The sequence below is a fragment of the Zeus faber genome, assembly GCF_960531495.2.
Source record: "Zeus faber genome assembly, chromosome: 18".
Lineage (NCBI taxonomy): Eukaryota > Metazoa > Chordata > Actinopteri > Zeiformes > Zeidae > Zeus > Zeus faber.
Genome location: NC_137210.1, coordinates 25,783,545 through 25,804,027, shown reverse-complemented (window position 1 = coordinate 25,804,027; position 20,483 = coordinate 25,783,545). Strand labels below are relative to the sequence as shown.

Genomic DNA, 20,483 nt, shown 5'->3' with positions numbered 1-20,483 from the left:
ATGGCCTCCAGGAAAGGAAAGGACAGGACTGGACCATATGGAAAACTGACTTGAAACGCCATTTGTCACGCAAGTGCATTGAGAAAAAAAAAAAGAAAAAAAAAAGGCACGGCGGGGAACAGAGGGAAATACAGTCAGTCAGTCGTTCCATAACGACTTGAGTGATATCTCCAGCTCTGGGGTTGGCACTGTGGGGTTCCAGCCCCTTTCAAGGCCCGGTAAGTCTGTGAATTCAATCCAACGGCAACCAGTTTTAACACAGCTTAGCGTAACTTACAGTTTCAGCCAAAGTGCTCTGCAGTTGAATTGGTTTTAGAATGGGTGGTTCCCAGTGTGAGTCAAACCCCTAATCCTGGAAAGAATTAACACACTGCTCCGCTCTTTAGGGCCAGACGGGACCATTTCCTAGTGGAGCAAAAGCCATCATTCGATATCAAAACGTCTTCACAACCCTTCCATGTACAGTATGTGTATTGAATGCCAATTGCGGCTTTGAGGAAACATCGTTCCATGAAGGTCCAATTACGCTTCTCATTTTGCGATTAATGCGATAGGTTTCATGAGTGTGTTTTGCCCTCATAAACAGAGTAACGATAACAGGATTCCTGGGTGTTTGAAAGGAAAGCCTTTGTGTTGGTGTCGGGGTGGAAGCTGGCGTTGGTGTTTGCCAGGTGATTTCCCCCCCACGGTGTGAGATACGCCTGTGGATTGTTGGCCAACGCTTCAAAGAGCTGCGGGATCATCCCACCATGGCAGCAAATACAGACATGTACCAGGCAGACAGGGGTCTCACGCACGCACGCACGCACACACTTCAGCCGATACAACTACGCATCTACGCTCCATGCTGACAGGCATATGCACATATGTTACGAGAGTGGAATATGTGCACACTCAAGGAAACAATAGAGTTCAAATAAAGTTTCACACACACATTCATATTAAACAGTATATACACATACTGTACATGCATACATACATAAACACAGTACATACACACTGTATATGCACATATATACACACACAGACACATACTATATAGATCTGGACATATGGCACACGTATATATATATGCGCATATATAGACACACATACATATGTAGACATATACACAAACATATACAGTATATACACACACACACACATTTATATTTATACATAAACAAATATTTTTTTTCCATACATATATGCATATATTAATACATATACAATATACACAAATGTATACCGTACATACACACACACACATATTCATACATAAAGACATATACTGTGCATATATATATATATATACTGCATATATACAGATACGCAAACAACTTTATGATAACCATCTTGAGACAGCTGGTGGACATTCTGACAGCGTTCCATAATGTGTTTCACTTTTGTGCAACAGCGAAGACATTTCGACGCCGCGAGACTCACGGATCACGAAGCAAACTCTGGGGTTTTACGACCCGGCCCCGACGCGCCGCGGCCACAGACAGCAGCCAGATGTGGAATGCCAAACAAACAAGCCCCGCTCAATCTATAACCCATCTGCAACTGCAACGTCTCCCAGCGTCTCCCACGTGCGTGTGTCCAGAAAGGCTGTGGAATGTGCGTGCGTGCGTGCGTGCGTGCGTGCGTGCGTGCGTGCGTGCGTGCGTGCGTGTACGACGGTGCACGTTCCCCAAAGTGTTAGCTTTGGCAAATGTTATTTTGAGATGCTTAAGAATGGAAAGCCTGGTAAATCCCGCTTTATTCGGCCGAAGTCGTAGTCGTAGGGAGGGAACGCCGCTCGGCTGAACTTCCCACGGGGCGAGAGGGAGAGGGGGAGAGAGAGAGAGAGAGAGAGAGTAAAAATTAAAAAAAATTTAAACTTTATTTAGCACATGTTGCACCATCATAAAGCTGGAAGACAAATCAATGAACAAAGCAATAAATAGATAAATAAATACATATTAGTAATAATAATACCAATAACATTAATACTTGTTATCATAGTAATAATAATAATAAAGAGAGAGAGAGAATGATGAGAGGAAGAGATGATGGCAGTGATAGGGAAGGAAAGGGAGAGAGAGCGAGAGATTGGAAACGGGAGGAAGTCAGGATGAGGGAGTGACAGGGCATGAGAGAGAGAGAGCGAGAGAAAGGGGGAGAGAGGGAGAGCTTGGGGGTATTGTTTACATATCAAGACGCTTCCTCAACCTCCCAGGAAAAGCAGTAATTTGCCCCGAGAGGCTTTTTTTTTTTTTTTTTTTTCTTCGACAGTTTAATTTCTCCATTGTGCCGAGGGGATAACCCTTTAATTACTGCAGAGGAAGCCGTCCTAAGCCCTGGACGGACGGAGAGGGTGGTTGGGGGTGAGACTCACTAAGCTCCGGACCCCTAAACCCCCCCCCCCCTTCCCCCTCTTCTCACTCCTTCCTTTCTTTGGCGGCGTCCATTTTGCCTGTTCGTTAGCACTCGCAGGGTGTCTGGACGCCGGCCAATTAGCGCCACGCTCTGTGTAATGTTTCCTTCCGCGAGGCCAGACTCGCTCTGCTGGCGGAGACATGAAGGCGTCTGGGTGCGGGGGAGGGGGTGATGGGGGTTGAGGGTGGAGTCGGTGCTGATGGGGGCTGAGGAGGGATGGACAGACGCAGCCAAGGGCGGTGGACGGAGGGGCGGGACGGTACCGCAGCAAAAATCAGTCGTCGATTGAATAAGAACAGTGGTTTCTGTGCCGTAAGGACTCAAATTCCACGGTAATGAAGTGAGACGCTCGCGCGTGGTCGAGAGAAATTGAAGGTGCTGATCTCATCGCTGTATTAATACAACCGCTGAGGAACGACTGTCATCCTTCATGGTCACTGACGCCAAATCTGAAAATACTTTTATTTATTGTTATCATTTGACGGACTTATTTTTATATTTTTGGTGCATTTTTTTTATTATCATTAGTTATATATATATTTATTTTTAAATCACTCACGGCAAAAATCTATTTGTCTTACTTGTCAAGATATTTGCAAGGTATTTTAAGATATGTCAACTGTAAGTCATCCATGTAAAGGCACAGTACACAGACAACATCTGCTCCATTATTTTTATTTATTATTTTATGTTTTTCATACATTTCATTCGTCGTCAATGTGCGACGTTGACTGATGAGACTCAACGTCAACGTCAATATTGACGGAGCACGTACCCCCGTAACAAAGGAACTGACATGTACGCAATCAAGCTGCTCTACTTCCACGAGCAGGGACGGACACAGCGGGGAAAAAGTCGATCAATAATGAACTTTGAATTATTTCTTTGAATGAGTCGACACGAGCTGAGATTTCGATCCGAGCCGAACACAGTTGATTATTGATTTACAACAGTAACATTAATTCCACTTGTTCCCAACCCAGTATAAGAGTAGTATATCACTTATTATTCATATAATATATTACTATATACTATACTATTCATAGGATCCTAGTTGGGTGCTGATTCAAACTAGAGGTCCTTCGGTGGAAAGGGGGACGTTTCATACAGTTAGGCCGTTCCGTTCCGTACGCCCACAAGGTGAGAAAGTGGAAAGTCAGCTGTTGTGGAAGCTGGTTTGGGGGGGGGTTCTGTAAGTGATGCCTTTAGGTTTAGGTTTAGGGTTAGGGTTAGGGTTAGGGTTCTTCTACGCTATTGTCAGGATATACTGACTAAACCTCTGGCATGATCCAAAAAACACTGTTTGCGCAGGTGTGGGTTGACTTAATTCCATCCACTGCTTGTGATTCAATGAAAGGCCCTAGTGTTGTGTGAGTGTGTGTGTGTGTGTGTGTGTGTGCGTGCCTGCGTGCGTGCGTGCGTGCACACGCTATCCTGTCACTTTGCTCGGACCGTGTTCAGCAGAATGTGAGCAGGCATCTCGCTGAAGGTGTAATTGCTCCTGAGCTCGCTAAAAACAACATCGCATTGCTGCGCAGATGAAATAATACTCGAATATGAAAAACTTTCCATTTGTGGTCGACACGTCTCAACCCCCCCCCCCCCCCCCCCCCCCGAAAACCCAAACACTCCACGTCTAGCTGAGTTTGGATTATTTCTTATTTGTGGATTTGTTTGTTTGTTTGTTGCTACAGTTTGTTGCTGTGAAGGGTTTTGGAAAACACGTGTTGGCGTACCAGTTAAAACTCCCGTGTTGGTGTTTTTTTACACGCTGCCAACGCGGCGACCGCTCCGGAGGAAATGACAGCGTCTGCTCCGGGACAGAAAAGGTTTCTGGAGCCTGTGTTTCGCCACAAGGGAAATAATACTGGGAATACTGAGAATGGATACTGGAAAATAATTTCCCCTAATGGAAATAATCCAGTTGGTTAAGGGAAGGGGTCAGAGTACAGGTTCTTTGGACAAAATGTAATATTCCAATATCTTCATTCAATCATTTGGTGATATTTTGGGGATGGCCACTGGTGCTTTCATAACATATGCGGTATTTGAGGAACAATCATAAGTGAAATGGATATTATGACCAAAGCGCTCTGGACCAACAGTGAATAAGGAAAGGCTGATTTAAAACTCTTAACTCTCCTAGAAAGGTTTTATTCCCGTCTTCTAAATCCCTTGTTGTCTCCAATGTTCACTCAGTTTTTCCTGCTCAGTCTTCGGTTTTTTCCTCCCCGCTGCCAACTGCAGTTTGCTGTTCAGCGGAGGAGGAGGGGTGTCGTTTTACCTCTGTGAAAAAGACCCGTGAAGCCCTAAGGGACGATTCTGGCGGTTATGGAGGTTAACGTCAATAGAAATAAACTCATCTCGACATAAAGATCTGAGAAGGTTCTGGAAAACTGCGGTTCCGCAGTATATGTGGGCAGCGAGCTTCATATTTGCACGATTCCAGCACCGATTTGCTTGTAAAAGCCGATATCATTGGTCTCTCTCTCTCGCTCTCTCTCTCTCTCTCTCTCTCTCTCTCTCTCTCGCTCTCTCTCGCTCTCTCCCCCTCTCTCTCCCCCCTCTTCCTCCCTCCCTCCCTGTCTCACCGCACAGTTTGTAGCACCATTAGCCTGTCATAACACGGCACATATAACCTGAGCTGATCCCGGGCCTGAGTGAACCCAGCGTCCCTCGCGCTACGGTGGCATCTCCACCTCGCGCTGGGGGGTGATGGGCCCCTGGGACCCTCATCCCTGAAGCCCGAATGGGAGCTGGCAGGTGGCGGTCAGACGGTCTGAGTGGGAGATCGGATCAGATGGCAAGCCTGGGGTTGGGTCCTTCAGGCCCCCGTGGCAAAGCTTCCCTTTCTGACTTTTGTCGGGGAGGGGATCACTCCGGTCCATTGAAAAGGGCTTTTTTCCCGACAACCAGTGCTGTCGATTAGCAATTTGGGCTAAGAATAATACATTGTGGTTACGGAGCTATGGGTAATCATACATCATTCACATTGTCATCATACATGAAATTATCTCCTAAATTCTCGTCCTATCAGAAAGTGAGAAGTAGGAGCCAATCAGTTGAATTTTCACACCTACTCCCTCCCGCCAGAATTAAAGATTAAGAATGAAGGACTTCGATTGCCTCTATTTGACTGTTCACAATGTTGATTACATCTGTTTTTCTATTGTTATAACTATTGTTGTGTCAACTCCCAGCATGAATGAATTGTATTCTTAGTGATTTTGTGTATGTGATTTGTTCTCTTGAAAAAGAGACAGCAGAGACAACCTGTTTGATTGAAGTTGTTGTTGTTGTTATTATTATTAGGGGTTCAGCCCTATTGTTTTTGTACATGAAAAATGTACGGCTGCATGGATGTGATGGAACCGATGAACCCACGGAGACGATGACAAAGATTTGTGCTTGGGGCAGTTCCGACACACCATCATCCGAGTGTGATCCAGATCGGTCCATTTCTGTGGAATATGTTAGTAAAAAATGGTGGCGCGCACAGGTCACGTGCTAGCACTGCAGTCTATTCATTGGTCACGGACAATCGGGACCTTTTACAGTCTTCCTGAATTGTAGTTAGTTGTCACAAGAACTACACAGTGACAGGAATTACTTTGAAACGAATAACCTTTTTTATTATGTTTGAAAATAATAGGTCAAGGTATTACCAAAAGACAAATTGGATGAATTGGATTGTATTCCATTACAGACACTCTATTTGGTTATATGATATTGGTTATATTATATCTTGAAATGTATTTAGTTATAATATTAACCTAAATAAAATCTACAGCATTGCAGATAGGCCTTCATCATTACATTACAGACGTCACACCAACTAACCTCGACCCTGTTCATTGTGCCCGCAGATATATTTATTATTATTAATTATTATTATTATTTTTATTATTATAAACCTCAGCATCACAGGTCATTGTACAACCCATATTGCACCCAAAGGACAAAGACTGCTCCAGAGTTGTATACAAACAAAAAGTAATAGAAGTAGTAACGCACTAAGCTAAACTGCGTTGCAAATCACTGGTGCATCATGGGAGATGGTGGTTTGGCGAGTGGTGGAGGTCGCACGTGGCAACGGCAACACAACTCTCCCGATTGGAAAAATATTATTTTGCAGGCGGTCAAGTAAAAGCGAGGGGGAAAAAAAAGCTGCCGCTCTCACAGAGGCCTGTCGAGCTCCCCCACAGCCCTTTTTATCGCCCCCCCCACCCCCCGAAAAAAGAACCACAGCACCCAGTGTGACTTCATACGCCGTTTGTTGTGAGTGCCTGATGCGGCGGGATAATTCAAATTACAGGGTGCGTTAAGAATAACACGGTGGCGGCCTGCGACACCCTTCACACAGAACCATAGCCACTCCACCAGGATCACATCTGGGGAACATGTGGACCATCATCATCATCATCATCATCATCATCATCATCATCATGATGATGAAGAGCCAGGCGGCGACCGTTAAAACTTCAATGCGTTTCTGGATTATGGGCAGAACAAAAGGCTTTCTAATCAAGGCCCCTGGAAAACACAAAAAGCCACAGTGACCCAAACCCCAGCGAGACCATCCCCAAGCGGAGAAAGCCAGATGTGTTTTTCCAAACTGGAGATTAACATTAAGAAAGCCGAGCTTGTTAAGTTAGTTTATTTAGCCATGGGAGGGGGGGGTTGAATTTGTGTACATAAAGGCTTGTGTGATAAGGTTTACAAAACTTTAACCGTGACCCTTTTCCCATGTTTTTTCCTTTTTGTTGTTGTTGTTTTTGAGCGCAAATCAACTTTACGCAAACATAAAGCCTGTTGAGCGAAGATGCATTCCAGAGGATCTAACTCAACTGTTAATGTATAGGACCTACTTACAAACCCAGCCTGCAGCCAGTCTGCAGTGTAATTGCTTCACTATGTTGTTTTTGGATTGGCTCCATGGCCGAGGCTGCTCTAGTGTTTGGAAGCTGCTCCTATTTTTTTTTTTTTTTTTTTGGGGGGGGGGGCACATTTCTCTCACCTGCGCCCCCTAAAAGCATAGAGGTTTGATGAAATCTCACTGTTAAACTCTGAATGCTCCTAAACACAGCCTCAGCCTCAAGTTTTTGTACTGATAAGAAATAGCAGACAAAACAACCAATCCACAGACTTTTTTTTTTGTTTATCGTTATTGAATGTGTCTTTTTTGCAAACAATACCGGAGCTGAGACGTCGGGCTTAATGACACACTTAGTGACTCGCTTACAGTACACAATGTCCCTGTTTAGCAGAGCTGGTAATTATGGGGATTTCATCATCATATTAAACATAATGATTTTACAACTTAACAAGGAGGCTATCCTGAGCGGTTGATGTTTTAAGTGCCCAGCCCAAGGGCCCCCCGTATTGAAAATACAAAGATTTGGGCTTTTTCATTGGGTTTGGGGGCGCTCCACCTGTTCATTGTTGTTAATTAACTCTCTCTTAAACTCTTATAAGGAGAATTGAACCAAGAGTACATTTAACTATTCATATATTGGAGGGTATTTAGTTTTTCCATATACTGTATTTCATATAGAAATACAAATATAGTATATGGAAAAATCATATAGAAAAATCTGAGATTGAGTGATTTTCTTGTCAAGATCACATTTTCACGAATTATAACTTTGGCTGGGGTTTGAACGGCCTCTTATGAATGAGGCCCCACATCTCTGTAATCACCGGAGCTGGAGAACGAACAGCCCGGTTGTCTCGGGTTACATGGAGACCATAGATAGAAAAGCAGAAAAAACATAATCAGAACCCGAATGCCGTAGTTACGCTCAACTGTTTGATTGTGGTGCTGTCATCACCGCTTCCACTCAGTTGTGTTGTTTGCCATGACTCCTCAAAAGGCAGCCTGGGACTTTTTCATCATCGGGCCTAATATTGGCTTGGATTCTTTCCTTTTGACGTTAGCGTGTTTTGACATTTTCACTGAAACACTGTAACGGTATATCTGTCTAGTTTACGGCAAATACACAAAACCTCAATGCAATCCAGATGCACGAGGGGGGAAAGTGCACCGCAAGCCAATGGGAATTCTTTGATCCGCTGGTTTCATGTAAAAAGATCGTCTCCTCTTCACTGGTTCCATATGAACAGTGGAAGCTGTGAACACATCGCAGCACGCCAACAGCTTTCAGTTTCCCCTCCTTCAATTCCAAGCCTCCCGTGCAGTAATTCCTCCTGTCGTTTACAGTTTAATTACCTAATTAGATTGTCTCGCGGTGTGGCTTTCGCTATGCTGAGCGCTAATAACTCCACTTAGCACTGATTGTGCACATTGGGCATTGATGGCTATTCATCAAGGGCCCATAGGCTTTTCATGGAAACTGTCTCTCTCTATACCATCTCTGGAGTTTTGAGAAACCAGCTCATTGAGGCCAGCATGGTGACAAAGTTGGATCTGAAGTCGGTCGAACAGATGCTCTGCCGCTGATGGATGGAGAAAGTTGACAAAACACCAGCACAAGACCTTGTGTCCTCCCTTTATATGGAAAATGTAGATGCGGGAGAACCGACTGAAGTACTGCGCAATGAATGAAACAACAGTGGGCTGACAAAGTCTGGAATCGTATGTATAAGATTATTCTGCAAGTTTGAGAACATTATGTCGCCAACCATATTACTAAAAAATTCTCTGGATTTAGACCCATTTATGCCTTTCCTCGTGGCATTTTGTGCATTCCGTTTTTAATTTTTAAGCTTTTTCACCTGATGTTTGACAGCTCTGGACTGCCCTGGGAAAACAAGCTTGGGCCTAAGGAGTGCATACAGGAGGTGCAATTCCTCTACTTCAGGAGGTTGCAATTGCGACATACCTTTGAGCAAGGTATTTAAAAGACCCGCAACTAATGAGAGCTAACTCATTTTTCGTTCACAGAAGTCGTTCCCTCCAAATAAAAGCGCTGAATCTATAGATTTGACCATAAGAGGGAATGATGACTTACAACCAGCAAGGGAAACATGCTGGATCTCCGACTGGAAACCTACTGTATCCAGGTTTAAGTGACGAAGTAGATCTTAGACCTTTTTATGGGGTCTTGTGTACTGTGGAAGTCTGTATTTGATCGATGGGAATGGCATATGGATGGGTTTATGTATACTTTGATTGAAGACTTCACCCACGCCCTGAAGAAGACTCAGTGTGGTCAATAACCAGTTCATCTTTGTTTTCTTTTATATACCTAGATATGCCAACATTGTCAAAAAAAAGCTTTCATTGGACCTGAAGTTGGCCTCAAAGGCTAGCTTCTTTACATCACATAAGTGTGACGGTATCTGTGTGCAGCAATCCCAGGGTAACGACAACACAGACAACAGAAAATGCGTAATTTCTCATGATTGAGAGCCTTTACCGAGCGTATCCCTACCATTGTGTGTCAGATAAAGGAGATTCCTCCACAGGCTTACCCTGAGGTGACTCAACTCCCGCAGTGCAATGGCTAATTTTATCACACAATGCTTTCGGTTTGTCACCCCAGGCGCAGTGACAAATGATTCCTTATCTTGAGGGCTGTTGTTTTGTTGTTGCTGAGTAATGTCCTGGCCACTCGCTCCCGTCTCTTGAGTATGAAGAGGCTTCACCTGCTTTGCTGTCAATTGTCAGGCAAGGAAAACCAAGGACAGTGGATGTGTCCTTCTAAAGCAAGAAATCTCAAACAAACAATAATGAAACTTTCCTTTGTTTATAAACCCAGGAGGCCTTCAGGTACTTTCTCTGGTTCTTCAAGCCGCTCTGCCACTTTGTTTGATGGCCTTCCCACTCATCTGTGTGGAAGCTAATGAAGACGGACGTGTAGACTAACACAGTGCGAGCCCCCTTCTCTCCCATGCCATAAATCCCTTCTCTTCCCTCAACTTTAAACGGTTCGACCCCGGTGCAAGCGAGGCACTGATGAAAGCGACATGTGTTGCTCATAGGGCCTCTTGTTTATTTGACTTCCATACTTGCATTACGGCCAAGTAAACATATCAGCTGCCCTCCAAGCCACGAGGCAGCCAGTCAAACGCAGTTCCATACCCTCCAGATCACAGCAGAAGCCTCAATGCCAGAGCTATTCGAGCTGAGGAACACAACCTTTAATGAAATTAGGAAACCCTGGCACTGAATATCCACGTGACTTAATGCTGGTCAACACAGACAAACAGGAAGTGAAAATCATCCTGCAATGTGGAGTTATTAAATATTTAATACCTCTAAGTATCTCCACCCAAGGAACAAAAGCAAACAAAGACAGTTTCCAAAGCATATTGTCTCACATTTCTGCGAGGAGGCTCATTGCTACGTTGTTTGCTGTGGGGTGCAGGCAGCAAGCATCATCCCGATGTACCAGCCTTGTACTGAGGTCCTGGTGTTTGGTTAAGAGAAGCCCTCCTACTTCTTCTAACTCAGGCACTGCGGGAGGGGTTCTAAACTTCTGTTTACTCTGCAGATCAAGGCGGTGAGTCATTTTAATTCATGCCATTGTTGGCTTTTTGCCCTCCCTTTCCTGCTTTCTGCATGCCCTTTCTGTCCATTAATCCATCCAGCTATCTATTGACCTATTCATCCAGCCACCAGATCACCCATTTATCCTCAATTCATCCATGCATTCACCAATTCACCCATTTATCCTCAATACATCCACCCATGCATCTACCAATACACCCATTTATCCTCAATCCATTCACCCATGCATCTACCAATTCACCCATTTATCCTCAATCCATCCATCCATCCATGCATCCAACCCCACCACCCACTCTCCTTAATCCTACTTCACCACAGGCTAAAGCCAGTCAGTCTTGTTTATTTATTTTATTTTTTTTCCCCCTTTTCCCCCACTACCTGGACCACAGGAGACGGCACGAAAACAGCCACCGTTTTGATTTAGCAAACACCACCAGCGCCACGCGAACTCCTTCACTCTGCCCACATTACTCTGCCCAGCGCACCGCCGACACTGGCCCTCGACCCACAAACCCCTTCAGAAGAAGACTTGTGGACCGACCCTCATCCGAGCCCCCATGTCCCAAACAGCCTCAAATCGCCCAGTCACACAAAAGCCGCGACAAACAAGCAATGGTGAAATCACATGTTCATGACATTCATTGTCGAGAAAGAAAGGGCGGTCCACCCTCAGCCCATTCTCCCCTCCTCTCCTTTCTATTCAATCCCTGTTCTCTGACCTCTTTCTGAGGTGGTCTGGCCTTCTACACATGGGTATTGGACATTCCCTTTGTTTCACACTCGAACCTATATTTTTTTTAGGTTTTCTCAACTTTCCTTTGAGGAATTAGGGTGTACATTTGTATCATAGATAGAGAGATAGGGCGAAGAAGGAGGTAAGAGAATCTGGGGGTGGGGGCTTGTGGGTATTATTTGTTAAATGTCTGCCGGCAGTTCATTATCTGCTTGGCCAAATGGGTTGGTGGCGCGACACTGGCGGTGCGAGACTGCGCTGTAAAAATGTAGGAAAATAGAGCGGTGCATAAATCACTCCTCGTTCCTAGGGGGGTGGTGAGGCTTTTTGGCCTCTGACACCAGTTTTACACAGTCCGACTTGCTGAAACAACAACAAATGGCCATCAGCGTTTCACAGCAGGAAAAGACGTCAGCAGATACACTGAAGGCTACTGCATATATGAGTGTTGATGCAACAAAAAACCCTAATACAGTAATTGTTTTCGGCCTCATTTTTGGTTGAAATCGTATTAACAACCTATTTTTATTTGTTTACATCTAGCTGATGATCTCCAAAGCAGCTGGGTGCAGTAAATAGTGAACACTGCTTGGGCTTTAGGATGGTCGCATCTAGCCTACATGTCAATGCATCACATGTTATAAACACAATGTATATTTGCTGGGCCAACGGATGGCTTGGCAATGCATATCTAAGCATTTATATATGTATTCTATGATGTGTGAAACAATAATTGGGATAAATAGTAGTCTAATTGATGAGCTCATTTTTCAGATTTGCCATTGATTAAAAAAAGGGGTCACTATTTCTCACAGACAGGTAAGATATTACAGTGGTGATCACATGATGCACAGAATCCCACTGACTTGAACAAGATAAGAACTTTATGCAGCTCTGCCAGTTTCACAGCTGTTCGCCATTACTGCCTTTAAAACAAAATTCCCTAAGGTATACGTTTTCCAAGCAGAATCTTCCCACAAAGTAAAAGGCCAGACTTGTGTAAATGTGAGTATAAACAGCCCAGTTTATCTTATCAAAGGTAGATGACCTGAGAAAGCGGGGCCCGGCACTTAAAGGATGCTCTGCCCTGTGTAACAAGACGCCACCGACAGACAGACAGTCACTGGAGGAAGCTGAAGAGCTAGCTTTGCTTTCAAAAAGGTCTGTTGAGCTTTAACATACATTCATTCCATTTTTAGCCTGTTAACTTACAGTTAAAATGGCCAACAATTGTACACTACTAATGCTATATAACTACTAAGCTCGATGTTAGCTTTGTCACACATTTACCCAGATTGCCTTGGGCCCCATTTCTGTGAACCACAGTAATTGGAAACGTATATGAAAATGAAGTGTGTCAGTGGTTTATTTAACAAAACATCCACACATTTGATATATACATATTGGTGAATGTAAACATGTTATCCTGAAGCTTCTTTCCAAGTTACCTCCGTTCCCGTGGTCCTAAATCCACCTCTCAAATAAATACCATTTGTTTTCAAAGGGAAAATGTTGTGTATTATCCTGTACAAACACAGGCACGTCTCAGCAAACTCATCATGGCAGGTTGATGTAGAACAGGCCAGTTCCATCCACCCCTTAAGCCTCTCGATTGGCCCTGCTGAGAGCAGCTTTCCTTGGGGAGGTTCTCACCTCAGGGTGACCCCCAGCTGAGGCGGCTTTAGATTGATGTGCGCTGCCCTTCTCCCACACATTGTATGCTGTTTTGGGCACTTCCTTAGCCTTCCTTCTTCCCCCTTCCCCCGAATAAAACGAATACTGCCCTGTTTACAGGTTAGGGGTGAGGGGGTTTGCGCTGAAGATGTCGTCATAGGAAGCAGAGGATGCTCTTTGTAGGGACGGGCAGCTTGTTCATCAGCTGTGACTGGGGGGTTAAAAAGTCGCACATTGGACTGAACATCAGAAAGTTTTGCTGAGTCCTGAGTTCCTGCCTTCCCGACTTAGTTTTATTAGTAGCTGACTACCGTCGTAAATCAATCGGCAAATTCAGAGCAAACAGCTGACCGGTCAACTCAACCCCCATCTTAAACAAAACAAACCAAATGTTAGACTTATACTAGGTATATATTTTTGTGTCCAGTTTTTGATTTTGTGTGAATGTGATCGACAAATACCATTAAAGCCAGTGTGTTGCCAATATCCCACAAACGCTGTTCACGTTTTTTAAACACAATAGATTATCAAGGAAGACCACACGCTCCTCAATTTACCAACTTCTGTATTCTCTCTGTTGCTGTGGCGATAACGGGCTCGGCGCTCAGTAATTAGTTAATCAGACCTACACCTGTGCCCCGTGCAGGGCAGCGAGGTGGTCGGGTGATAAATCGGGAGTCTGCACAGGTAGCTGATTATCCTGACACCTCATCAGTCTCGGCAGAGAGGCCGTCACCCCGCTGCCTGGGGGCTTCCACTAGCCCACGCTAACTGAATGCTAACCCACACACCTGCACACGGAGGGCTGAACCTGGCACTCCTAAACACCCAAACACCCAATCGACCATCTCAGCAAAAAACAATCCCACCCCCACATACAAGGCCTCTAGATGCATAGCAATCGTTAGACACCAATCCCCATGTGAAGCCGCCAGATGCCAGTGATCTGATGATGGGTGATTTTTGACGTTGACTTGAATCACCTCATTATGGACTTCGTGGACGGCCTTTTGATAATTTCTGAAAGTTTTGCTCCCCCAACTGCCTGGAATATCTCCCCCCTAATCCTAGCACCCTCCCCCAGTGACCGTTCCACTCTGAATGGAGGTAACGACCACTAGCCCCTGTGTAGCAGGGGATGCAAGGTCTGGTTAGCTCTCCGGCCTCAGAACAATTAGGAGAGGCGGGCGGACACCTCGTGGCTGAGGTGATGGATCGTGCTGGCGGCGGGTTGGCCGGGGCTGACGCAGAGTCTGAGAGCTGATTGGCCGAGGGGGGCGAGCGGTTTGGACGGAGACAGATCGCAAGGAGTGAAGCCAGCTGCGTCTGAAGGGGTTTGGTAAATACCCAGGGGGTGGAAGTAACTGATTACAACTACTCAAGTTCTGTGCTTTACTAATAACGGAATTTTCACAATTAGTTTAGATTTCAAACATTTTATAAAATGTATTTAATCACACCCAATTAAGGTAAACACACTAAAGCAAGCATAACAAGTCTATCGCTACGGTTAACTTGGAATTAACTACTGCATTTGAATTATACTGTTTGACGATTTTCCTAATTAACACCCAAGTTCCAATTCAAATGTTTCATTTATAGTAGTGCTGAGGGAAGCTCCGGTCCGCGGGCCTATTACGGCCCTCAAGTCACAATCACATAGCCTGCTGGGTTTTCGCAGATCTGATCGAGCAGTTATATATTTTTTCGGTTTTGAAAAAGTAGTTGGTTGTACCTTATTTAACAACAATTTGCAAAACAAAATGAAGAAACCTCGGCTTGGAAAATAAAGATAGTTTAAAGTAACATTAATAATACTTTTAACAGTTACTACTATGGCCTGCTCTCATACTGTATACAGTATGTAATTACGTCGGCAATGATTTTCAGCATTTTAAAAGCAACTAATACTCTGAAGAGTTTGTGTAGCACATTTGGGTCATTGTTGAGTAATTTTTTTCTACAACTACACTGACACTTTCAGAAAGTAATGGAGAACCATTTTCTAAATACTCCCTCCAGCCTGCGGGGCAACAGCAGTTTTGCAATGGCTCAATAGTTGTGATACAACACATCTGGGGTGAGGTTACCGTGGCAACGAGTTGTACACACAGAAGAAGGGCCACAATAGCAGCCAGAGGTTGCATTGGCAGATTTGGGTCCTTTTAATACCTCCTACTACACTACCTACTGTATACCTACGGTCACGCTTGCCAAAAGTGCACACGCCAGTAAAACGGTTTCATGAACCGAAGCAAAGACTTAAACAGACACAGAACAAGAAGGAAAAGTAAAGAGCCCCACACACAGAAGTACACACAAAAATGTGTAAGGTACAACTAAACACGCACATGCACATACACATACACAGACACAGACACACAGAGGACACACTGGCTAAAGTGACACACACTCCAAGGTAGAATTGGTGCGTAATGGAGTGTTCCTTTTGAAATGTAAACACCTGGTTTCCTAATGCACTATAAAAAGGTTACAGGCTCCAAGAACAAGCCCAAACTATCTCTCAATGATTCCCCTTTTTCCCCTCAGAAAGGGTGTACTTCATAAAAACATAAACACTTCCCACAAGCTCACGAGGACTAATGAATTTTCGCCCAAGCCCTGATGTGTCAGCGTGGAGGCCACTGGTCTAATCCACTTACCTTCTGCCCAAAACCCCCTCCATCAATAAAAAAGTATCATTTTACCTTCCCTGTGGCTGTTAAAAAGTAAAGAGCCACTCCGTTAAGACCTCCTTTCATAGTTGGTGATGGTTTCGTGCTTTCCTGTAAGCCTCTAATCCCTCTGTCGCCATGGCTCACCCATGGACTGCCCCAAAGAGGAAGCAACCCTTTGCACCCAAATCTGAAGGTTTCATGTTGTGTGTGCAGTGCCTCAGTTCAGGATTAGACTAAATACACACGTTTTACGAACCCATCACATGGCTCTTGCTGTAGTGTGCGCATACATGTATAGGAAAGGCCCAAGTCTATTTCTTTTAACTTCATTTTAGAAAATGTTGTGCCACCAAATGCTCTGTGGTGCTCCCTCTTGACGGTTGCTTACCCAGAGTGCAAAGCAGGCCGCCTGGGCGCCTGTGCGTGTGTGTGTGTGTGTGTGTGTAGCCATTGGCATAACGCTCTGTTAGTTAGGAACCAAGCCAACTTTTTTTTCCGCTGGAATTTCCTGTCTTAATCGAGCCACCCCACCAGACACCACCCTTCATCTCCTTCTCCTGTCCTCCTTTCTTCTTTTCTTCCTCCGTCCTCTCTTTTCTTCTCCTGCCAGAGCAAGACAGAAAGGGCTTTTTTTTTTTTTTTTTTTTTTTTAAATTACCCAAGCCAGGCCTCCGAGGACGTTATTATTGTCCCCGAGTGCTTCCTCCAAGAGATGAGCCCACTCCACTCTTCCACTTCAGCTTGGCCCTGATCGGGGGCTTCGTCTGGACATGAAGAGAGTGCCCTTCACACACACACACACACACACACACACACACACACACACACACACACACACACACACACACACACACACACACTTACTTTCGCCAAGTTGTGAGATCCAAAGAGGCCTTTTTGTTAACACCAAACACCTGGCATTGTCTTTAACGAGAGATCAAATCGTACAGGGGGGGATTTCAGGACCCAAACAAAGACAAGGAGATGCGGCGCTCTCACTGCTGCTGGGCAGGATGTTTGGCACATCTTAGACTGTGTTATGGGGGCCAGGGGGTGGATATGTTCAGGGGTCATGTCTTAAGCAAACATGTTATGATCCAGAGATCTGACAGCGAGGGAATAAGCAGATATACTGTATATTACCTGAACACGTCTCCACAGGTTCTCCTTACTCGGCTCATGTCAACATATGGCCATTTACAGTGCGATAACAAAGCAGAACATGCTCGACAAACGCTACTTGAGAATGAAGTCTGGGGGTGGGGGGGCATCTTCTGTTGTGCAATATAATTGTGTACAGTTTTGGCTGTAACATTAAAGCCATCCTTGAGAAATGCGTACAACCTGTATTTTAGTATTGGAGTATAAGGACCCTCAGCCGGCTTGGCCCGGGACCCGCCCATGATCCGTGCAAAGTTTGGGCTAGGCTGGCTGGACTGGCGCCTCGCAGCTGACCAGGGGAATCCTGTTTAATTAAAACAGAGCATCGCGAAGGCTCCAGCGTGTGTTGACGCAATTAAATTTAGATACAAAGCCAACCCTAAACATTCTTGAATCTTGAAAAGAATAGCCAGTGGTTGAAGCATGGGTGAAGTAAAACCCATGTCTACCCCAAAAACATTCAAACACCATGAACAGCCTGGGCCAATTGAGAACCACAGTATGCATGTTGTCAGGGGAAACTGAAGTAAGCCGCTGTTATGCTGCTCAGTTTAACTCAAGAGTTTTAGGAAGTAATGAATAAGCATTTGGTATTAGCATGGTGTACTGCAGTACCCTACGTACCGTACCGTTTATCTGACAGGCTGCTATTGCTGCTAGCTAAGCTCAGGGTGTTCGAGGCCCAAGGGCTAGTGACCCCTGTCCCAACAAATCCAAATGGGGACAAGACGGAACAGTAAATCAGTGTAAACAGACGTGTGGAGCCTCCCATCCACGTACCTGTTGGTAGTCGTCTCTGTAGCCCGGGAAACAATACAGCTGTCTGGGTGATGGACGGGCCGGCTCAGGCCTAAGCACCTCCACATCCACCAGCCACCAGCTTTGGGGTGGGGATGCCTTCCCTCCTGGGCTTCGGCCTAAGATTGATAGTTATTTGGAATGTTTGTGTGTCGCAGAACTGTGTGTTTCTTTTTCACCAATTAATTAAAAATCTGTCCACACTGTACTATGAAAAGGAATCCATAAATTTTCTTTAGTAAATCCCTTCCCCACTGTTTAAAGTCGTTGATGTTTAAAATACTTTTTTACTCAAAGATTTTTAAAGATGCTCTTTAAAATTCCTCTCCCGACCCAACCTTCAACCTAAGTCCCGTCTCTTTGGGAGTCTCCAACTCTGACTCCGACTCCTGTCTGACCCACTCCTTGACCCGGGCCTCCCCAGCCTCTCAAACGCCCCTATCAGCCCAGAAATGTGCCAGGCACCGGTAGCAGAAGGGCACCTCTCAGACAAAGCTTGAACTTCTGCCTGCACTTGTGAAACAAAGCTCAAACTCCTCACTCCCCGGCGCTTGCCCTCGCTGCCTCTCACTCATTTACTGGGGCGCCTCTTCTGGCTTTGTAGCGCGCAAGTTGACTTGGAAGCGATCTTCCCTCTCTCCAACAAAGGCGATGGGAGGGTCGTTGGCTGGGATCCAGCAACGGAGACCTCGACATAAACCCCCGGCTCTGTTTTGTGAGTTCCGAGACAAGAGGGAACGAGGAGAGCGGGGCGCCAGAGGAGCTTTTCCCGTCGCTCATTTTGGCATTGCGGACGGTTTTCTCAGATTGTGTCAGTGTGGCTGGCCTTTTTTTTTTTTTTTTTTTTTTTTGCAATTAGTGACTTTATTCAACACTATGATGTCTTAGACAGACAGTTGTCAAATAGGAAATTTTCCTTGAAGGATAATTATCTGCCCCCCCCCCTAATGGGTAATTCCACAGCGGTCAACTGTTTCATCAGTTGAGACATCCTTCATACAAACACTCCTGGCTTGATGTCATGTGTTCACCTTAGAATTGGCTGTGGCAGAACAAGATGGTACAACGTAGGCAATCATCCCAACAATAGGCACAATCAGGGTTAAGTATGTGTGTCTTTGTGTCTGGCAACCCCCTGAAAAAACAACATTCTGCATTCCGATGCGGCCCGCAGGCATAGAGTCCTGTTACGCCTTGTTTTCATAGTGTAGGCATCATGGACTTAAAGCCAAAGCTCATCTCAAACAGCTTTTTCTGTTATTTTTTTTTTTTAAAGGGGCATTTTGGAGAATGGCTGCCAGGTACTGAGGGTTTAGCCCTTTGATGGCTGCCAATCAAAGATCACCCCCACAGGGAGTTCCTGTGTGAAGCCCATAAATTCTTACTTATCTACCGCAACCTCAAACCTCCCAGCCCCTGTCCTGCCCTGGGACAAAAATATATATTTTCTTCAGTGCATAAATGGCAAACGTGAGCAACATGTGAAACGTGACAAACCAAACCTCTATCGCTGGTCAGATGAAGATCGTCAGCGATGGATGTTTGGAGTTTGGTCCCCAGGTATGTAGTGAAGCAGTGGGCAGTATGCTGCCACTGCTCCTGGCTGCCCCCCGGAGGAAGGACAAGCCGGGATGGGTTAAAAGCAGAGAACGAGTTTCAGCGGCCACCATTTGAAGCATGTGTATGTGTGTGTGTGTGTGTGTGTGTGTGTGTGTGTGTGCGTGTGTGTGTGTGTGTGTGTGTGTGTGTGTGTGTGTGTGTGTGTGTGTTGGTCGCCATCACCGCATGGTTGCATGTATTGTGTGACATAAGAATCTTCTAATCTTCTTCCTCTACTGTATGTGAGCTCATCATGACGTTGAGATTTTACAGCCCATCATGGATGATGGGCTGGAGTCATTATTTGTGAATACATTTTTTGGCAATTTATTTATTATATATTTACTCTAGTGGCTCTGCAATGGACTGATGTCCTATATGCAGTGTTCCCCTTCCTCCCAGCCTTCCACAACTACGACACACCTCAGAATGAAGGTATATTTACATAAGGGTTGGTGTGAATGGCTTTGCCCTCAGTGGCACCCATTTCCTTCCCAGTGCCTTTCCTTTCCCAGTGGCTCTCTCAGATAGAGATAATGACCTTTTCTTGCCAACTTCTGCCCTTTCACCCCAGTGGCCTCAGCTTCCAGGTCACAATGGGATTGCTGAACCGCAGATAGCCTGAGAACATAACCGATGAACCCAACTAAGCCATGGCTTCATGGCCATCCTTTCCAGTATATTCATATTTTAGTTGACTTTTTATTTTAACCATTTAACTTAAGAGTATTTTACTCTGCTGCTTGTTTATTTATTTTTTATCTCTTCCTTCTACTATCTGCCTTATATAAGTGGAGTTTGTGTATGACGGCAGCTCTCTTTTGTTAACTTAAATGTTTAAGGCCAAACAGAGCCCATAATCAGACGCAGTAATAACAGTAATTAATGAAGATCTGCTCTGTTCCTGTAATGAGAACTCCCCCCTCCCAGCCATCAGACCATTTATGGCAGGAAACGGTCGATTTGC

At 45.0% G+C, this 20,483-nt stretch overlaps 1 protein-coding gene across 1 annotated transcript in view; it reads left to right on the top strand.

The window, feature by feature from the left end:
• The window catches only part of gli2a (GLI family zinc finger 2a), a 91,573-nt gene that overhangs the window by 25,228 nt on the left and 45,862 nt on the right, over window positions 1-20,483 (top strand). The window lies entirely within an intron of this gene.